General features: G+C 43.9%; 1 long non-coding RNA gene across 2 annotated transcripts in view; it reads left to right on the top strand.

The window, feature by feature from the left end:
* Positions 1–14,174, top strand: part of LOC137350483 (uncharacterized) — a 75,151-nt gene that overhangs the window by 31,533 nt on the left and 29,444 nt on the right. For both annotated transcript variants that reach the window (XR_010969439.1, XR_010969440.1), the window contains exon 2: positions 2,005–2,598. This is a non-coding gene — a long non-coding RNA (uncharacterized lncRNA). The remainder of the gene's footprint in view (positions 1–2,004; positions 2,599–14,174) is intronic.

A 14,174-nucleotide genomic window follows, 5' to 3' on the forward strand; every position in this document is an offset into this window, starting at 1 on the left:
GCCTTTTTGAACATATTTTGTCCCAGTGTGCTAGCTTTTAGTGATTTGTGTACATGGACACCCAAATCCCTTTGCTTCTCCACATCTCCTATTCTCTTGCCAAATAGAAAATATTACAATTTTCTTTCCAACATGGAATAACATCTGCTACCATTTTGCCCACTCATTTAATCTGCTATTGTCCCTTTGAAACTTCCTGCCCCCATCTCGACAACTTATTGTTGCCTCCTACTTGGTGTCATGTGCAAACTCAGATATACATCTCTCCATTCCTTACCAAGTATTTGAGATATATGATTAAAAACCAAGGCCCCAGTAAAGATTCCTGGGGAACACCACGTGTTACATCCCACCCATCGGAGATCATTCGCTGCCCTTCAACATAGGGCATGGTATTACAGTGATTATGTTACCAGACTAGTAATCCAGAGGCCTGGACTAGTGACATGAGTTCAAATCCCACCATGGTGGCTGAAGAGTTTAACAATTCAATTGTTTAAATAAAGCTATACTTTTTTAAAGCTACTGTCAGTGATGGTGACCATGGAACTATGCTCAGTCCATAACCAGCTCTTGTCAATTTTCAGCCTTCACTTCAGTTTTGACTTTACAAAAATAGAAACAGAATGTGCTTGTGTTATGTGTTAGAGTGTCTTTTTATTCATTCACAAGATCACTAGCAAGGCCAGCATTTATTCCCCATCCCTAATTGCCCTCCAGAAGGTGATGGCAGTGAGCAGCCTTCTCGTATACTGAGTGGCTTGCTAGGCCATTTCAGAGGGCAGTTAAGAGCCAACCACATTGCTGTGGGTCTGAAATCACATGTAGGCCAGACCAGGTAAGGAGGGCAGATTTCCTTCCCGAAAGGTCATTAGTGAAGCAGATTGGGTTTTTACAACCATCTGGTCGTTTCATAGCTGTCACCAGCTCACTGATACTCACTTTCTACGCCAGCTTTATTGAATGAATTGAATTTAGGTTCCCCAGCTACTGTGGTGGTGGGATTATGAACTTATAATCACCTGATCAGTAGGCCAGGCCTATTGGATTACTAGTCTACTAACATAACCACTATGCTACCACAGCAAAGTGCAATGATGTGTGTCCTGGTGCATTCCTGATCTCAGGAAACGGGTGGAAATACCTCTCCAGATAGAGGAGAGGAAGATTGGCTGGTGAATTATCTCAGGTTGTGTCTAAACCATCCTCAGTTGGGAAACTCAACAGTGGCACCGAAAGCTGTCTGGAACTGGGTCCTTCCTGCTACCAACTGGGCGATGAAATGGAAAGTAACCCGAGACACCTGACGATGGGAAATAGAGCAGGACGAAATCACATTCCCTAATTAATCTTTCTACTGGTTGAATTAGATGTAAATATGTTTTTATGCAACCTAATAGACAAGCATCCACTCCCAAGCGTACTTTGTGTAGCTCATTGTAATCTAAAGAGACATTCCACTGTGAGATCACAATGGGATATTTTATAAACGACAGCATATTTGCAATGTGATATGCAAAATGAAACAGACACCAGTGTTAACCTGGTAGAGGATAAGGAAGGATATCCCAAAATAGGGGTGCCCGTGGCCAGTGCTTCGAGTTCACAATCGAGAGGCATGATGTGGTTGACATTCCGCAGACCCCTAGTAGAGGGTTTGGAATGAGTGGTATACCATTCATATCACTCGTCTGTCATCTGCCTATTTACAGAAACTGAGGGTAACAATAGTACCTGTGTCGGGGAAAGGTCCATGCGAGCTGTACTTAACTTGTGTAGGCACAGTGCCAACCTTTAGAAATTTGAACCATCTTACACACACTGGATTGAATTTCAGTCTGTGGGTGCTCTGCCAAATTCATCTTCCTGTTCAATCTAAGGGGAGGATAAAATAAATTGAAGGGCCCAAAGTCCCTTTAAGAGCAAGTTTAATTCTGGCATGTATCTTCCTGATTGCATGGCTGTGTTTGTTGAGACTAAAATGCCTTTCCTTCTTAATTTCAGCTCAAGCACACACATGTGATTTAAAGGTGACCTAGCTGACTATTTTCGCCTGTTAACTTGCTCCACCCTAATCACCAAGGAACAAGCAGCAGTCACATGCTACAAAGGAATCCAAATTGTTCGAGAACTTGTTCTTAAAAAAGCCAATTACTGTGTGCCAGATTAATTCACCAGTTTAACGTTTAATTTGAAGTCGATCAGATAGCATTTCATTTATTGTGTGGAACAATACGTTGTCTTTTACCAATTACTTAAAAGCACCTTGCAAGAGTAAATTAAGCAGCCAGTTGATTTTGGTGGAGAGCAACTTTCTGATAAAAGAAACAAGTTTCTTTTTGTTTAAGTATTCGTGTTGTTAAAGAACTAGTAAGAAGAGTTTTATAGTGGTATATTAGAATGTGCTGAATCCATTCCCTGTTAATGTGCAATCAGTGCCTGCCCTCACAGACTTTAAGCAAAAGATTAAACGTTATTGCAAAATAACAGGAGCATTGAGCTAAAGCATCACAAATGTCAAATGCAGTAACATGTCGATCTGACTTTGAATCTGGACAATGTTGTGTCGGTTAGGCCACCCTCAGGCATGCGCCCATTGTAAGTAAGCTTTTGACCTTTTCCAGGGATATCTGGAGTTGCTAATATTTAATGAATAAATGAGAAACACTTACTCACAGACATCAGGAATGTAAACTTGCTAGTAGATTCTCTAGTGTTGACTGGTGTTTAGAGTGGAGAGATCAAGGCCTAGAAATTTAGGAGAGGCCATTTTTTGAGCACTCACTGTGGAGGAGGGGCAAGACGGTAAACACCCTGTGCCAGAATGATGTGGTTCAAGGTCCCCAAGATATTGGATCTTGGACCTGATTGTAATAGAAGCATCATGCCACAAATGCCAACCAAGGATGGCTAAATGGAATGAAAAGAAAAATCAGACTCAGGTAAGTGGGTCAGATTAGGGATGGGTGAGTGGGTGGGGTCGAATTTGCAGGGCTGCTGGTCAGTTTGGGGGTCAGGGCTGCAGGTCAGGTCAGGAATCAGGGGTCGGGGCTCAGGGGTCAGGGCCGTGGGTCAGGCCAAGGACGGAGACCAGCGGTCAGGGGGGGCTTTGCGTACTTACCCTCTTACTTACCTATTTTGTTGCAGGAGATCCCTAGAGCTCGCTGGCTTCCCTGAGTGTAATCACCGATGGTCCTGGCTGCCTCAGAGCCAACTAATCTTGAAGAGGGGAACTCAACAGTTGTTAGTCTCCTTATTTGCATATGCAAAGAGCCCAACCACAATTTCATGCATGGTATAGGAGACCTCTGATCCAATATGGTGGTCAGCACACCGGAAGTGTGTGCACACCCCGTGCCCACCATTTTGGGGTCTTAATGGGCCACATAACCCCTGTAAAAGGTGCCTTATACAGCATAATATCTGAACCCAAGTCTGCTTCAATTGTCTATTAAACTAGACAATCACCCATGGCATTAGACAAAAGGATTCAAGATCAAACATAATCTTCAGGTGCCAAGGAGTTTGAAACAGAGGGATATTTGGACTAAGTGGCGCAGGTGTAATTTAGTTGACACTTTAAAATCGTGCATTCTGTCCTTATTTTTAAATTTATCTTGTGAATTCCTATGTCCTATTCCTGTATAAACTGCAGTGCCTCCACTAGGGGAAACGGTGTAATTGCAATATGGAAAGTTTACATAGCCAGTTCTCATTATAAATGTGAGAATAGACATTTGTATTGGTGAAAGTGAACAGGAATTGCACAAACAGGTAAGATATTTAATATATTATAAATTACACAACAGCATGAACAATTCCACCTGTGGCAATATCAACTCAATGACACTTCTGTGAAGACCTGACATTGAACCCGAACACAAATGCAGTTTTGAGTAAAATCTTACACAGGATGGTCACCCTTCTTGACAGATGATCCTTAATGAGGAGCCACGAGCTTTAAAAATAAATCTTGCCAAAAGCCGACTTTTAAAGGGAGCTGGTTGTTATCCATTTCGGATGTTTATGCGAAACCACTAGGGCAATAGTTTAAAAGACACCAGTGTAGGGGCAGCAAAATGCAGACACAGACAATCCAAGCAAAAATTAATCATTAAATGTTTTCGGGGTTGATTATTATTTAAACATTCCAATATTTATTGCATGACCGCCCAACTTTAATGGAGTGCTGACTGGTACTGAGTGCCCTCTCCAACTCAAAAACATTCCTGCTCACTGGAGCTGAAACACTGCTTGCTGACTCTTAGCCTCCCTTTCGAACAAGGTTGTCTAATTAAGATGCCTGATGAAATATGTGCGGTTACTTTGCACAAACTGTCAGGTTCCATCACGGTCAAATGGCCCAAGTACGAGCCAGCTGTCTTCTGGAATTAGGAACGTGTCTAATTTTGTTACTATTATTTATGCATGTGTTTTATTCTATATCCCATGTGTGCATTAAGTGCACTGTGTGCTGTTTGCGCAAAGCAAATCCACATCAATGCAATAAGGGAAGAAGATGAGGCCATGTTTGCCAGCCTGGTAGAGTGGAGCCACCTTGAGGCGAATTCCACTCTGCCGAAAGTCAAGCTGATCATTTGCACCTTTTCAGGGTGCTTCACTGGATGCAAATCAAAGAACAGAAGACTTATAATAGGGTCTTTCACAACCTCAGGATATCCCGAAATGCTTTACATCCAATGACAGTGTTGTCATTGTTCTAATGTAGAAGACACAACAGCCAATTTGCACACAGCAAGCTCCCATAAACAGCAATGTGATTTATTTATTTTATTTAGAGATACAGCACTGAAACAGGCCCTTCGGCCCACCGAGTCTGTGCTGACCATCAACCACCCATTTACACTAATCCTACATTAATCCCATATTCTCTACCACATCCCCACCATTCTCCTACCACCTACCTACACTAGGGGCAATTTACAATGGCCAATTTACCTATCAACCTGCAAGTCTTTGGCTGTGGGAGGAAACCGGAGCACCCGGAGGAAACCCACGCAGACACAGGGAGAACTTGCAAACTCCGCACAGGCAGTACCCAGAACTGAACCCGGGTCGCTGGAGCTGTGAGGCTCCGGTGCTAACCACTGATGATGACCAGATAATCTGTTTTGTGATGTTGACTGAAGAGAAACATTGGCCAAGACACCAGCCAGAACTCCCCTGCTCTTCTTCAAAATAGTGCCACGGAGTTTTTTACATCCACCCGAGAAGGCAGACAGGACATTGGTTTAGCGTCTCATCTGAAAGTCGGAAGAGCAAATATCTACCCCAAAGAGCAAGATATATGCCTGCTTTATCTGTAACACCAGGAACATTCTTTGTTAAACTCATAAACTTTCAATGCACAGGGGGCTGCAATCTGTTGCTGAGGAAACTAGAAAGGTTAGTGGTTAGCGAGTGGAGGCACTGCTCAGTGATAGATTTTCAGGTTAAGACTGTTAATCTGGGAAAAAGAATGTTCTAGTCCTTGGTCGTAAACCGTGTGATGTGGCTGATCATTTTATATTTTTTATGAGATTTTCGTTAAGCTAACCTGGAATGATTTCCTTTTTGCCTCTAGACTTGTCTATTCCAACGTACTCCTAGCCAACCTCCCATCTGATGCGCTCCATAAACTTAAGGTCATCCAAAATTCTGTTGCCCATACCCTTAGTCGCACCAAGTCCTGCTCCCCCATCGCCCCTGTACTTGCTGACTTACACTGATTTCCCGTTCGGCAACGATTTTAAAATTCTCATCCTTGTTTGCAAATCCCTCCAGGGCCTCGCCCCTCCCCTATCTCTGTCACCTCCTCCAGCCCCACAACCCTCCTGGATAACTGCACTCCTCTTACTCTGGCTTCCTGCGCATCCCTGATTTTAATCGCTTCAGCATTGGTGGCCGTGCCTTCAGCTGTCGAAGCCCTAATCTCTGGAATTCCCTCCCTAAACCTCCCCGGCTCCCCTGAGTCAGAAGGTTGTGGGTCGCTGTTCCACTCCAGGACTTGAGCAAAACAAATCAAGGCTGGCACTCCAGTGCAGTACTGAGGGAGGTGCTGTCTTTCAGATGAGACGTTCAACCAAGGCTCCATCTGTCCTTTTAGGTGGACAAAAAAGATCCCATGGCACTATTTCAAAGAATAACAGGAGAATTATTCCCAGTGTCCTGCTCAATATTTACCCCTCAATCAAAATCACAAAACAGATTATCTGGTTATTATGACATTGCTGTTTGTGGGAGCTTACTGTGTGCAAATTGGCTGCCGAGTTTCCTGCAGTACAACGGTAACTACACTTCAAAAGTATTTCATTGGCTTTGAAGCGCTTTGGGACGTCCTGTGGTTGTAAATCGTGCTATATATAAGTGGATGTCTTTTTAACTCTCTTTCCTCTTTTAAGACTATTCTTAAAACCTACTTCTTTGACCAAGCTTTTGGTCATCTATCCTAATATCACCTTATGTGGCCCAGTGTCAAATTTTGTTTGATAACACTCCCGCAAAGTACCTTGGAATGTTTTACTCTGTTAAAGATGTATTATAAGTTTGGTTGCTGTTATGCTTCAAAAAATATAATTCATTGGGTGTGCATCTGTCTTTGGGCTGTCCTGAGGATATAATCGCAAGCAAGTTTTTTTTTCGAAAGGAACCAATTTCTTGCCATTTCCACCTGACAACATAAAATTGTTTCTCCAATTTTCTTCCCTCCCCTTAGCTGCTGAAGCTGTTGCCCCTTGCTGAGGGTCCTTCTTCAAATCATGTCAAGGGATTTATTTTTACATCCTCCTGAACATCTACGAAGCCAGCAAGTGAGCCTCAACAAGAACAACTTATATAGCGCCTTTAGCGTAATAAAACGTCGCAAGGTGCGAGAGCTGGCATTGTAAAACAAAATTTGACACTCAGCCACATAAGAAGATATTAGGGCAGGCGGCCAAAAGCTTGGTCAGAGAACTAGGTTTTAAGGGGTGCCTTCGAGGAAGAGAGCGAAGTAGAGAGGCGGAGAGGTTCAGGGAGGGAATTCCAGAGTTTGCGGGAGCCGGCAGCTGAAGGCACGGCCACTAATGGTGAAGCAATTAAAATCAGGGATGCACAATTATTCGTGCACTAATCCAAAGATTTTTTTAACCTCAAACTTTGTTTTAAACACTAATGTTCTTTGCTTGTATGGGTGTGTGAGCTTGAAATTCAGAACCGATCAGCAACGTGCCAATTAGATCCAGAGATACATTCCACCAGTTTAACAGTCATTTCCAGTTCTGGATTTCAGAGGGGCGGGCATACCAGATGATGTCAGGTCATGTGAGCAAAGTCTGTGGCTGGTTACTATGCAACGTTGCCAAGCTTTGATGAGTCCTGCATTGCTTTAAGCTCAGTGTGTGGTATTCAGAAGAACTCTCCCGCGACCACCTTCACTGCACAAGTCATTAATATCTGTGCTGTATTTTGTCGGGAAAAGGTCAAGGGGGCATTTGCGCCTCATTGTGCGGCAAGGTATTAAACTGAAGTTTTTATTCAGTATTTTGTTGTTGCTTAGAGTTTGGACTTTCCGGATGCTCATGCCAAGGAGCTACATGGTTGAAACTTCACATTAGATATCTGGGGGAAGAGAAGCGCACATTCCATTCTGACTCCAATACCTCCCTGCTCACTAATATTAACTCATCAATCTACTTTCAACAAAAGCACAGTTAGATTTTATTTTCTCCCGCTTTCGGTCACTAAACTCAGAATCTATGAGGTGACATTAAAAGACAATTGTCTGTAAATTTGGCCCAAATCCCAGGCTTTTGTGAGGGAAATGCTTTCCCACTGGAGGTAAAGTAAAATGCAGTGGAAGTATAAGCAATGAAAACATATCCTACCGTTAAAATGTTCCAGGGGAAGAATTAGGAATTCCGTTCCGATATGAACAATTAATTGTCCCGATTTTAACTTCCCCCGCCCCCCCCCCCCCCCCACCCCACACCTGGCGGTAAACGGGCGTGGGATCGGAGGGGGGGGGGGGGATGTGGAGATAAAATAACGTGTGTCGCTAATCCCTCTGATCCCACTTCCTTCACACCATGTCCCCGTATGATCCCGCTCATTTGAGCAGGTGAGCGGGATACTTGCAGGAATGAAGTGGAGTCCTGTTCCAAATATGCAGATCAGGCCCGATGATGTTCTCAGGATCTCAGCTTACTCAAGAGCTCCGAGGTCAAACCACTTAAGGTAAACTCACGTTCAACAGGCACTTTACAAAAAGTGTTCCACGTCAATATTTGATACTAATTATGGGATGAGCTGGAAGTTGAATTGCCAGCTTTCCCTTTTTGTAATACTGTGGAAAACCTGGAGTATTGTGTGCAGTTTTGGTCTCCTTACCCAAGGAATGATATACTTGTCATAGAGGGAGTGCAATGAAGGTTCACCAAATTAATTCCTGGGATGGAGGGATTGTCCTGTGAGGAAAGATTCAATAGACTGGGCCTTTATTCTCTGGAGTTTAGAAGAGTGAGATTCAAACATACAAAACTCTTACAGGGCTCGACAGGGTCGATGCAGGAAGGATGTTTCCCCTGGCTGAAGAGTCTAGAACCAGGGGACACAGTCTCAGAATAAGGGGCAGGCCATTTAGGACTGAGATGAGGGGGAATTTCTTCACTCAGAGGGTGGTGAATCTTTGGAATTCTCTGCCCCAGAGGGCTGTGGAGGCTCAGTCGTTGAGTATGTTCAAGACTGAGATCGATAGATTTCTACATGTTAAAAACATCAAGGGATACGGGGATAGTGCAGGAAAATGGTCTTGAAATAGAAGATCAGCCATGTTCGCATTGAGTGGCGGGGCAGGCTCGAAGGGCTGATTGGGTTACTCCTGCTCCTATTTCTTATGTTCTTAAATGTTTTTTGAATCTTGAAGCATTTGAATATATGAATGATACAATCCAATAGTGACAACTTCATTCTAGACAAATTCCATTTTAAGCTCAATAATGAGATGCTGTTAGGAAGCAGGAGACAGAGAACTAATGCAGAGATTTCCGAGGATTGTAGGGCTGAAGGAGCTTACAGAGATAGGGAGGGAGGAGATAAAGTCACTTTGAAAGGACAGATATAAATTCTTTTTTTTGGAAGTTTTGATATAGCTTGGCACATCAAAATAAAAGATGAATTAATTAAATTTAAGAAGCCTTGCTTTATGAATATGAGTCTTACCCAGTTAATGAAGGTTAAACAGATTGACGCTAAATGGTCATGTGTGGCACCTTTTGAAGTCTAATAGCAAGTTCTGTCTCCAAGCTCTTGTTTATACAGGAAATGCAAATTAGTGCAGATAAATACACTGAACTCAATACAAAGCATCTTAAAGACTGGAAAGCAAATAAACAAATGTTTGCTTCATCCTACTGTTCGAAAATGAGCAGAGTGAATAAATTGTTCTCAAGAACATGTGGCCCGCCCTTTCTGCTATTTTAGAATTGAGATGCCTTGATATGGCTCCAACCTGTGCTGATTTTTCAATTATTTGTATGATTTGTCTGTTTATATCATTCAGTAGCATTGGCCATCTTTTCCCCTCCCCTGCCTTAGTCCATCTGCTGCTGCAACCTTCATCCATGTCTTTGTTAGTTCTACACTTGACTATTCCAATGCTCCCCAGCAGGCCTCCCATCTTTCACCTTCTATAAACTTGAGCTCATCTAAAACTCTGCTGCCTATGTCCTAAATCACCCCGTTCACCTGTCACCCCCAGTGCTCACTGACCTACGTTGACCCCGGCTCTGGCAAAGCCTCAATATTAAAATTTACATCCTTGTTTTCAGATCTCACTATCTCTGTAACCTCCTCGAGCTCTACAGCCCTCTGCACTCCTCTAACTCTGGTGTCTTGTCGATCTCCAATTTCCTTTGCTCCACTTTGGTGGCCATGTCTTCAGCTGTCTCGACCCTAAGCTTTGGGATTCCCACCACTCTCTCCACATCTACCTCTCTCTCCTTGCTCCTTAAAACCTGCCTCTTTGACCGAACTTTTGATAACTTGTCTTAACATCTCCTGATGTTGGCTCAGCGTCAGATTTTGTCTGACAATGCTCTTGTGAAACATTTTGGGATGTTTTACTAAGTTAAAGGCGCTATATAACTGCAAGGTATTGTTGTTGTAGGTTCCCTGCCTCTACTGGGGAAGGTCTGCCTTTGAAGTAGGTCCGAGGTTGTGACCTGGGAGCAACTGGAGATCTCTGTCTCTGTAAAAGTTCAGAAATAAATGTTCAGATTTTCAAACTTGGCACAATAGCTTGAGCAATTGTTTTCAAGGGTGTTCTGGATTTTAAAATTTAAATAACCTACCCCTCCACCAACAAAGGAATGGCTGGACCTGCCTTGGCATCAGGTGTTGCTATGGTGCAAATTACAGAATATACATTGGGTGACTTATTTCCATTATTTGAATATCATTACCATATACGGGCGAGAATATTCTACGTCACATTGTTAAGGATTTAAACCTACCTTGACAGGTACAAAAAGCAATCAAAATGGCTAATGGAATGTATCAGTGGCCTGGAATACAAAGGGGAGGAAATGATGGTTGGCATTTTGTGCTGATGGCAGGGGTCTCAACGTCGGGGGAAACCAACACCAAGATCCCCACGTCGCTTCTTGTAGGGAAGGCCCACCAGATTTAGCGCCAATCAGGCACTTAACTGGACAGTGGCGGGCCTTCCGTACAACCTAGGACCCTGCCATCGGCATGACTATTGCTGTAGCTGCACCTACTGGAGGCTGACGAGTGTCGCTGGAGCTAGGCCTCAGGTAGGTCAGGGCGGGCAGGGTCTCGTGGGGTGGGGATCGCGGGGGGTGGGGGGGGTGGTCGGCAGCAAGGGCGGGAGGGTGGCCCTCGGCAGGCCCATCCCTCCTCTAATGCCGGGTCCCTCAATCAGGCACTAAATGCCATGCTTCCCGTGAGGTGACAGGGCTGCCTGCATGTGGGCTCATTGCAGGTATGGCGGGAAGAGGCCCTTAAATAGGGGTTAATTACCCAGTTAAAGGCTTCAATTGGCAGTGGGACGGGTAGGCCGTTCACAGGCCTTCCCGCCCCGAACTAAATTTCGGCGGAGGCGGGATGGTGGTAGAGCCTCCACCCGCCACCATCCCACCTGATTTTGTGCTCTCCCCACCTCCAAACCTGCCGCAGGGGAGAGCATAAAATTCCAGCTGATGCTTTAGTTGTACACAGCCTTGGTCAGATCCCATACTGCGTTCAGTTCTGGGCACTGGAAGGGTATGTTGGCCGCAGATTCACCAGAATGATACCGGGCTTAGAGGGTTACTTAAGGGTATCAAGGGATATGATCTGTATGAGGTTGAGGTACAGATCAGCCATGATCTAATTGAATAGCAGAGCAGGTTAGATGGGTTGAATGGCCTTCTATGCTGATGGAAAAATGACACAAATATAACAATAGGCAGGGATGCTTTGGAATGTACCCCCAAAGCAGTTCCCAACCCCGCTCACCCTAGCTTTGCCAAAATATTGGCAGAGAGAGGGCAGAAAATTCCCAGCAAGGATGTGGTCCAGCGGCAGATTTAAAATGCTTCATATTGAACAAACCCTTTGGAAAGATCCTCCATAGAAACGATTTGCACCAATTAGGAGCCAATGTGGTGCCGGGATCAGAAGATGCAGTATTTTGAATTTGAACCAGGGAGTTTTTTTTTTAAAGGGGGAATGCTCACTGTTTGTACCATTTGCTTTAGAGCACTGTAGTCTTAGAGGTTATTAAAATAATGAAAGGGCTGGATTGTGTGCCAATTGATAGATCATTACAATTTGGTAGATTGGGGAGGACCAAGTGGGGGGGCGGGGTCCTTAGGAATAAACTGACTGCTGGATGGTTCTCCTTTTCCCAGAAAGTGGCAAGCCTCTAGAATACATTGCCTGTTGATGTGGTAAGAGCTGGCTGCATGTATTCCTTGAGGGCACTTGATGGATTCTTCACTGGGGCAGAGATCGCATCATATAGAAAGGAAGTGGTTTTACAGGTACGCTTTGCCCATGTGATCTCCTGGCCTGGTTTCGATTGCCTGAGACGAATTTGCCAGAGTATTTTTTTGCCTTACTGGCCTTGGTTTTTCTCCTTTTTTTTTTAGAAATGCCTTGTCATGATTTTCTATCAAATGGGCATGCTTAATGGACCAGCTCATCTTTTCCTGCCTGGCATTTTCCTAGGTTTGTCTGTTTCGGCTGAGGGAATGATGTCATATTGTTTTTGCCTTGTATAGAATTACATAGAATGTCAATGGTCCACAGGAGCCTTCCCCCATCCTACTTCATCTAATCCTATCAACATATCCTTCTATTCCTTTCTCCCTCATGCGTTTATCTAGCTTCAACTTTACTGTATCTATGCTATAATGTTCTGCGACACTGTGTTATTGGGGTGCCCCAGCAGATACTGGACTTTTAATTTAGCTACAAGGTTAGGTTGGAAAAGCTGGGGTTGTTCTCCTTGGAGCAAAGGAGACTGAGGGGAGATTTGATAGAAGTTTACAAGATTATGATGGGTTTAGATAAGGTAAACAAAGCAAAACTGTTCCCATTGGCTGATCGTACAAGGACTAGGGAATGCAGACTTATGGTTTTGGGCTAGAGATGCAGGGGGAATGTGAGGGATAATCTTTTTGTGCAGCGAGTGGTGATGACCCAGAACTCACTGCCTGTGAGGGTGGTGGAAGTGGAGACGATGAATGATTTCAGAAGGAAGTTGAATGGGCACTTGAGGGAAAGAAACTTACAGAGCAACGGGGGTAAAGCGGGGAAATGACTGGATTTCTCGACAGAGAACTGGTTAGGAGTCGATGGGCCGAATGGCCTCGTTCCGTGCCATAAATGACACTGACTATAACTGGATGCCGACAAGAATTGTTTAAAAGCTCGCAAATTCCAAATGTGCAAATGTTGATTATAGAGGGCATCACATATCAGGTGAAACTTTCAGCTGTCTCCTGGGTGACACCATGATAGCCGGACATTCCCAAAATGACATAAACTGCAATCAGACAGAAATGATCTTAGAAAACAGGCCATCTGTCTTAAAAACAGGAGTTTTGGCAGCCTGATTTATGTATTGGAATAATGGAAGTAAGTCACTCAACTTGCAACTTGTCCTATAGCGTCTCAAAAAATTGGGCTGTCCAATCGCAGATGAATAATAGACCTTGTTTTTTGTTTGAACAATGGTATGACATGTCATCATACAGAAGACATCATTGTATTTTAAGCCACCAACGACATCTCTCTCCCACACACTATCAGAGGCTAGATTGTTCACAACCTTGGTGCCATATGTGATCCCAAGACAAGCTTTTGACCACATACCTGCACCATCACGAAGACTGCCGACTGCCACCTCCATAACTTCTCCCCTGCCTCAGCTCATGTGTGCTGAAATCTTCATCTACATCTTTGTTACCTCTAGATTTGACTATTCCAACACACTCCTGGTTGGTCTCCCACATTCTACCCTCCATAAACTTGGTCATTCAAAACTCTGCTGCCTGTGTCCTAACACGCACCAAGTCCGGTCCACCCATCACCCCTGTACTCGCTGACCTACATTAGCTCCTGCTTGAGCAATGCCTCGATTTTAAAACTCTTATCCTTGTTTTCAAATCCCTCCATGGCCTCGATCCTCCCTATCTCTGTAACCTTCCCCAGTCTCACAACCCTACCAGATAGCTGCGCTCATCTAATTCCAGTCTCTTGAGCGTCCCCAATTTTAATCGCACCACCATTCAGCTGCCAGGGCCCTAAGCATTGAAAATCTGGCCTGTCTTAATATCTTCTTAGGTGGTTCGGTGTCAATGATTTTGTTGTGAAGCACCTTGGGTTGTTTTGGTACGTTAAATGGGCTATATAAATACAAGCTATTGTTATTAAAGAAAAGAGAGAAGCTCTTGCAGAAACTTTGCACAAGTGGCCAAATTTTTATTGCTTTATCTTCAAAGTATTTTCTCTAACAATGGTGGTCTGATAAGACGACTCTGTACAAGGCATTGAGTAACTGAAACTTTACAACCGGATAATAAATGGAATGAGATTCAAGTAAAGAACAATGGATGTGTGGGCAGTAACTTAATTTTGAGGGGTTTATGTGGCATCATTTCAAGTGATTTATAAATGTCACCTGAAGC

The sequence above is a fragment of the Heterodontus francisci genome, chromosome 35 (genome assembly GCF_036365525.1).
Source record: "Heterodontus francisci isolate sHetFra1 chromosome 35, sHetFra1.hap1, whole genome shotgun sequence".
In the NCBI taxonomy this organism is placed as follows: Eukaryota; Metazoa; Chordata; class Chondrichthyes; order Heterodontiformes; family Heterodontidae; genus Heterodontus; species Heterodontus francisci.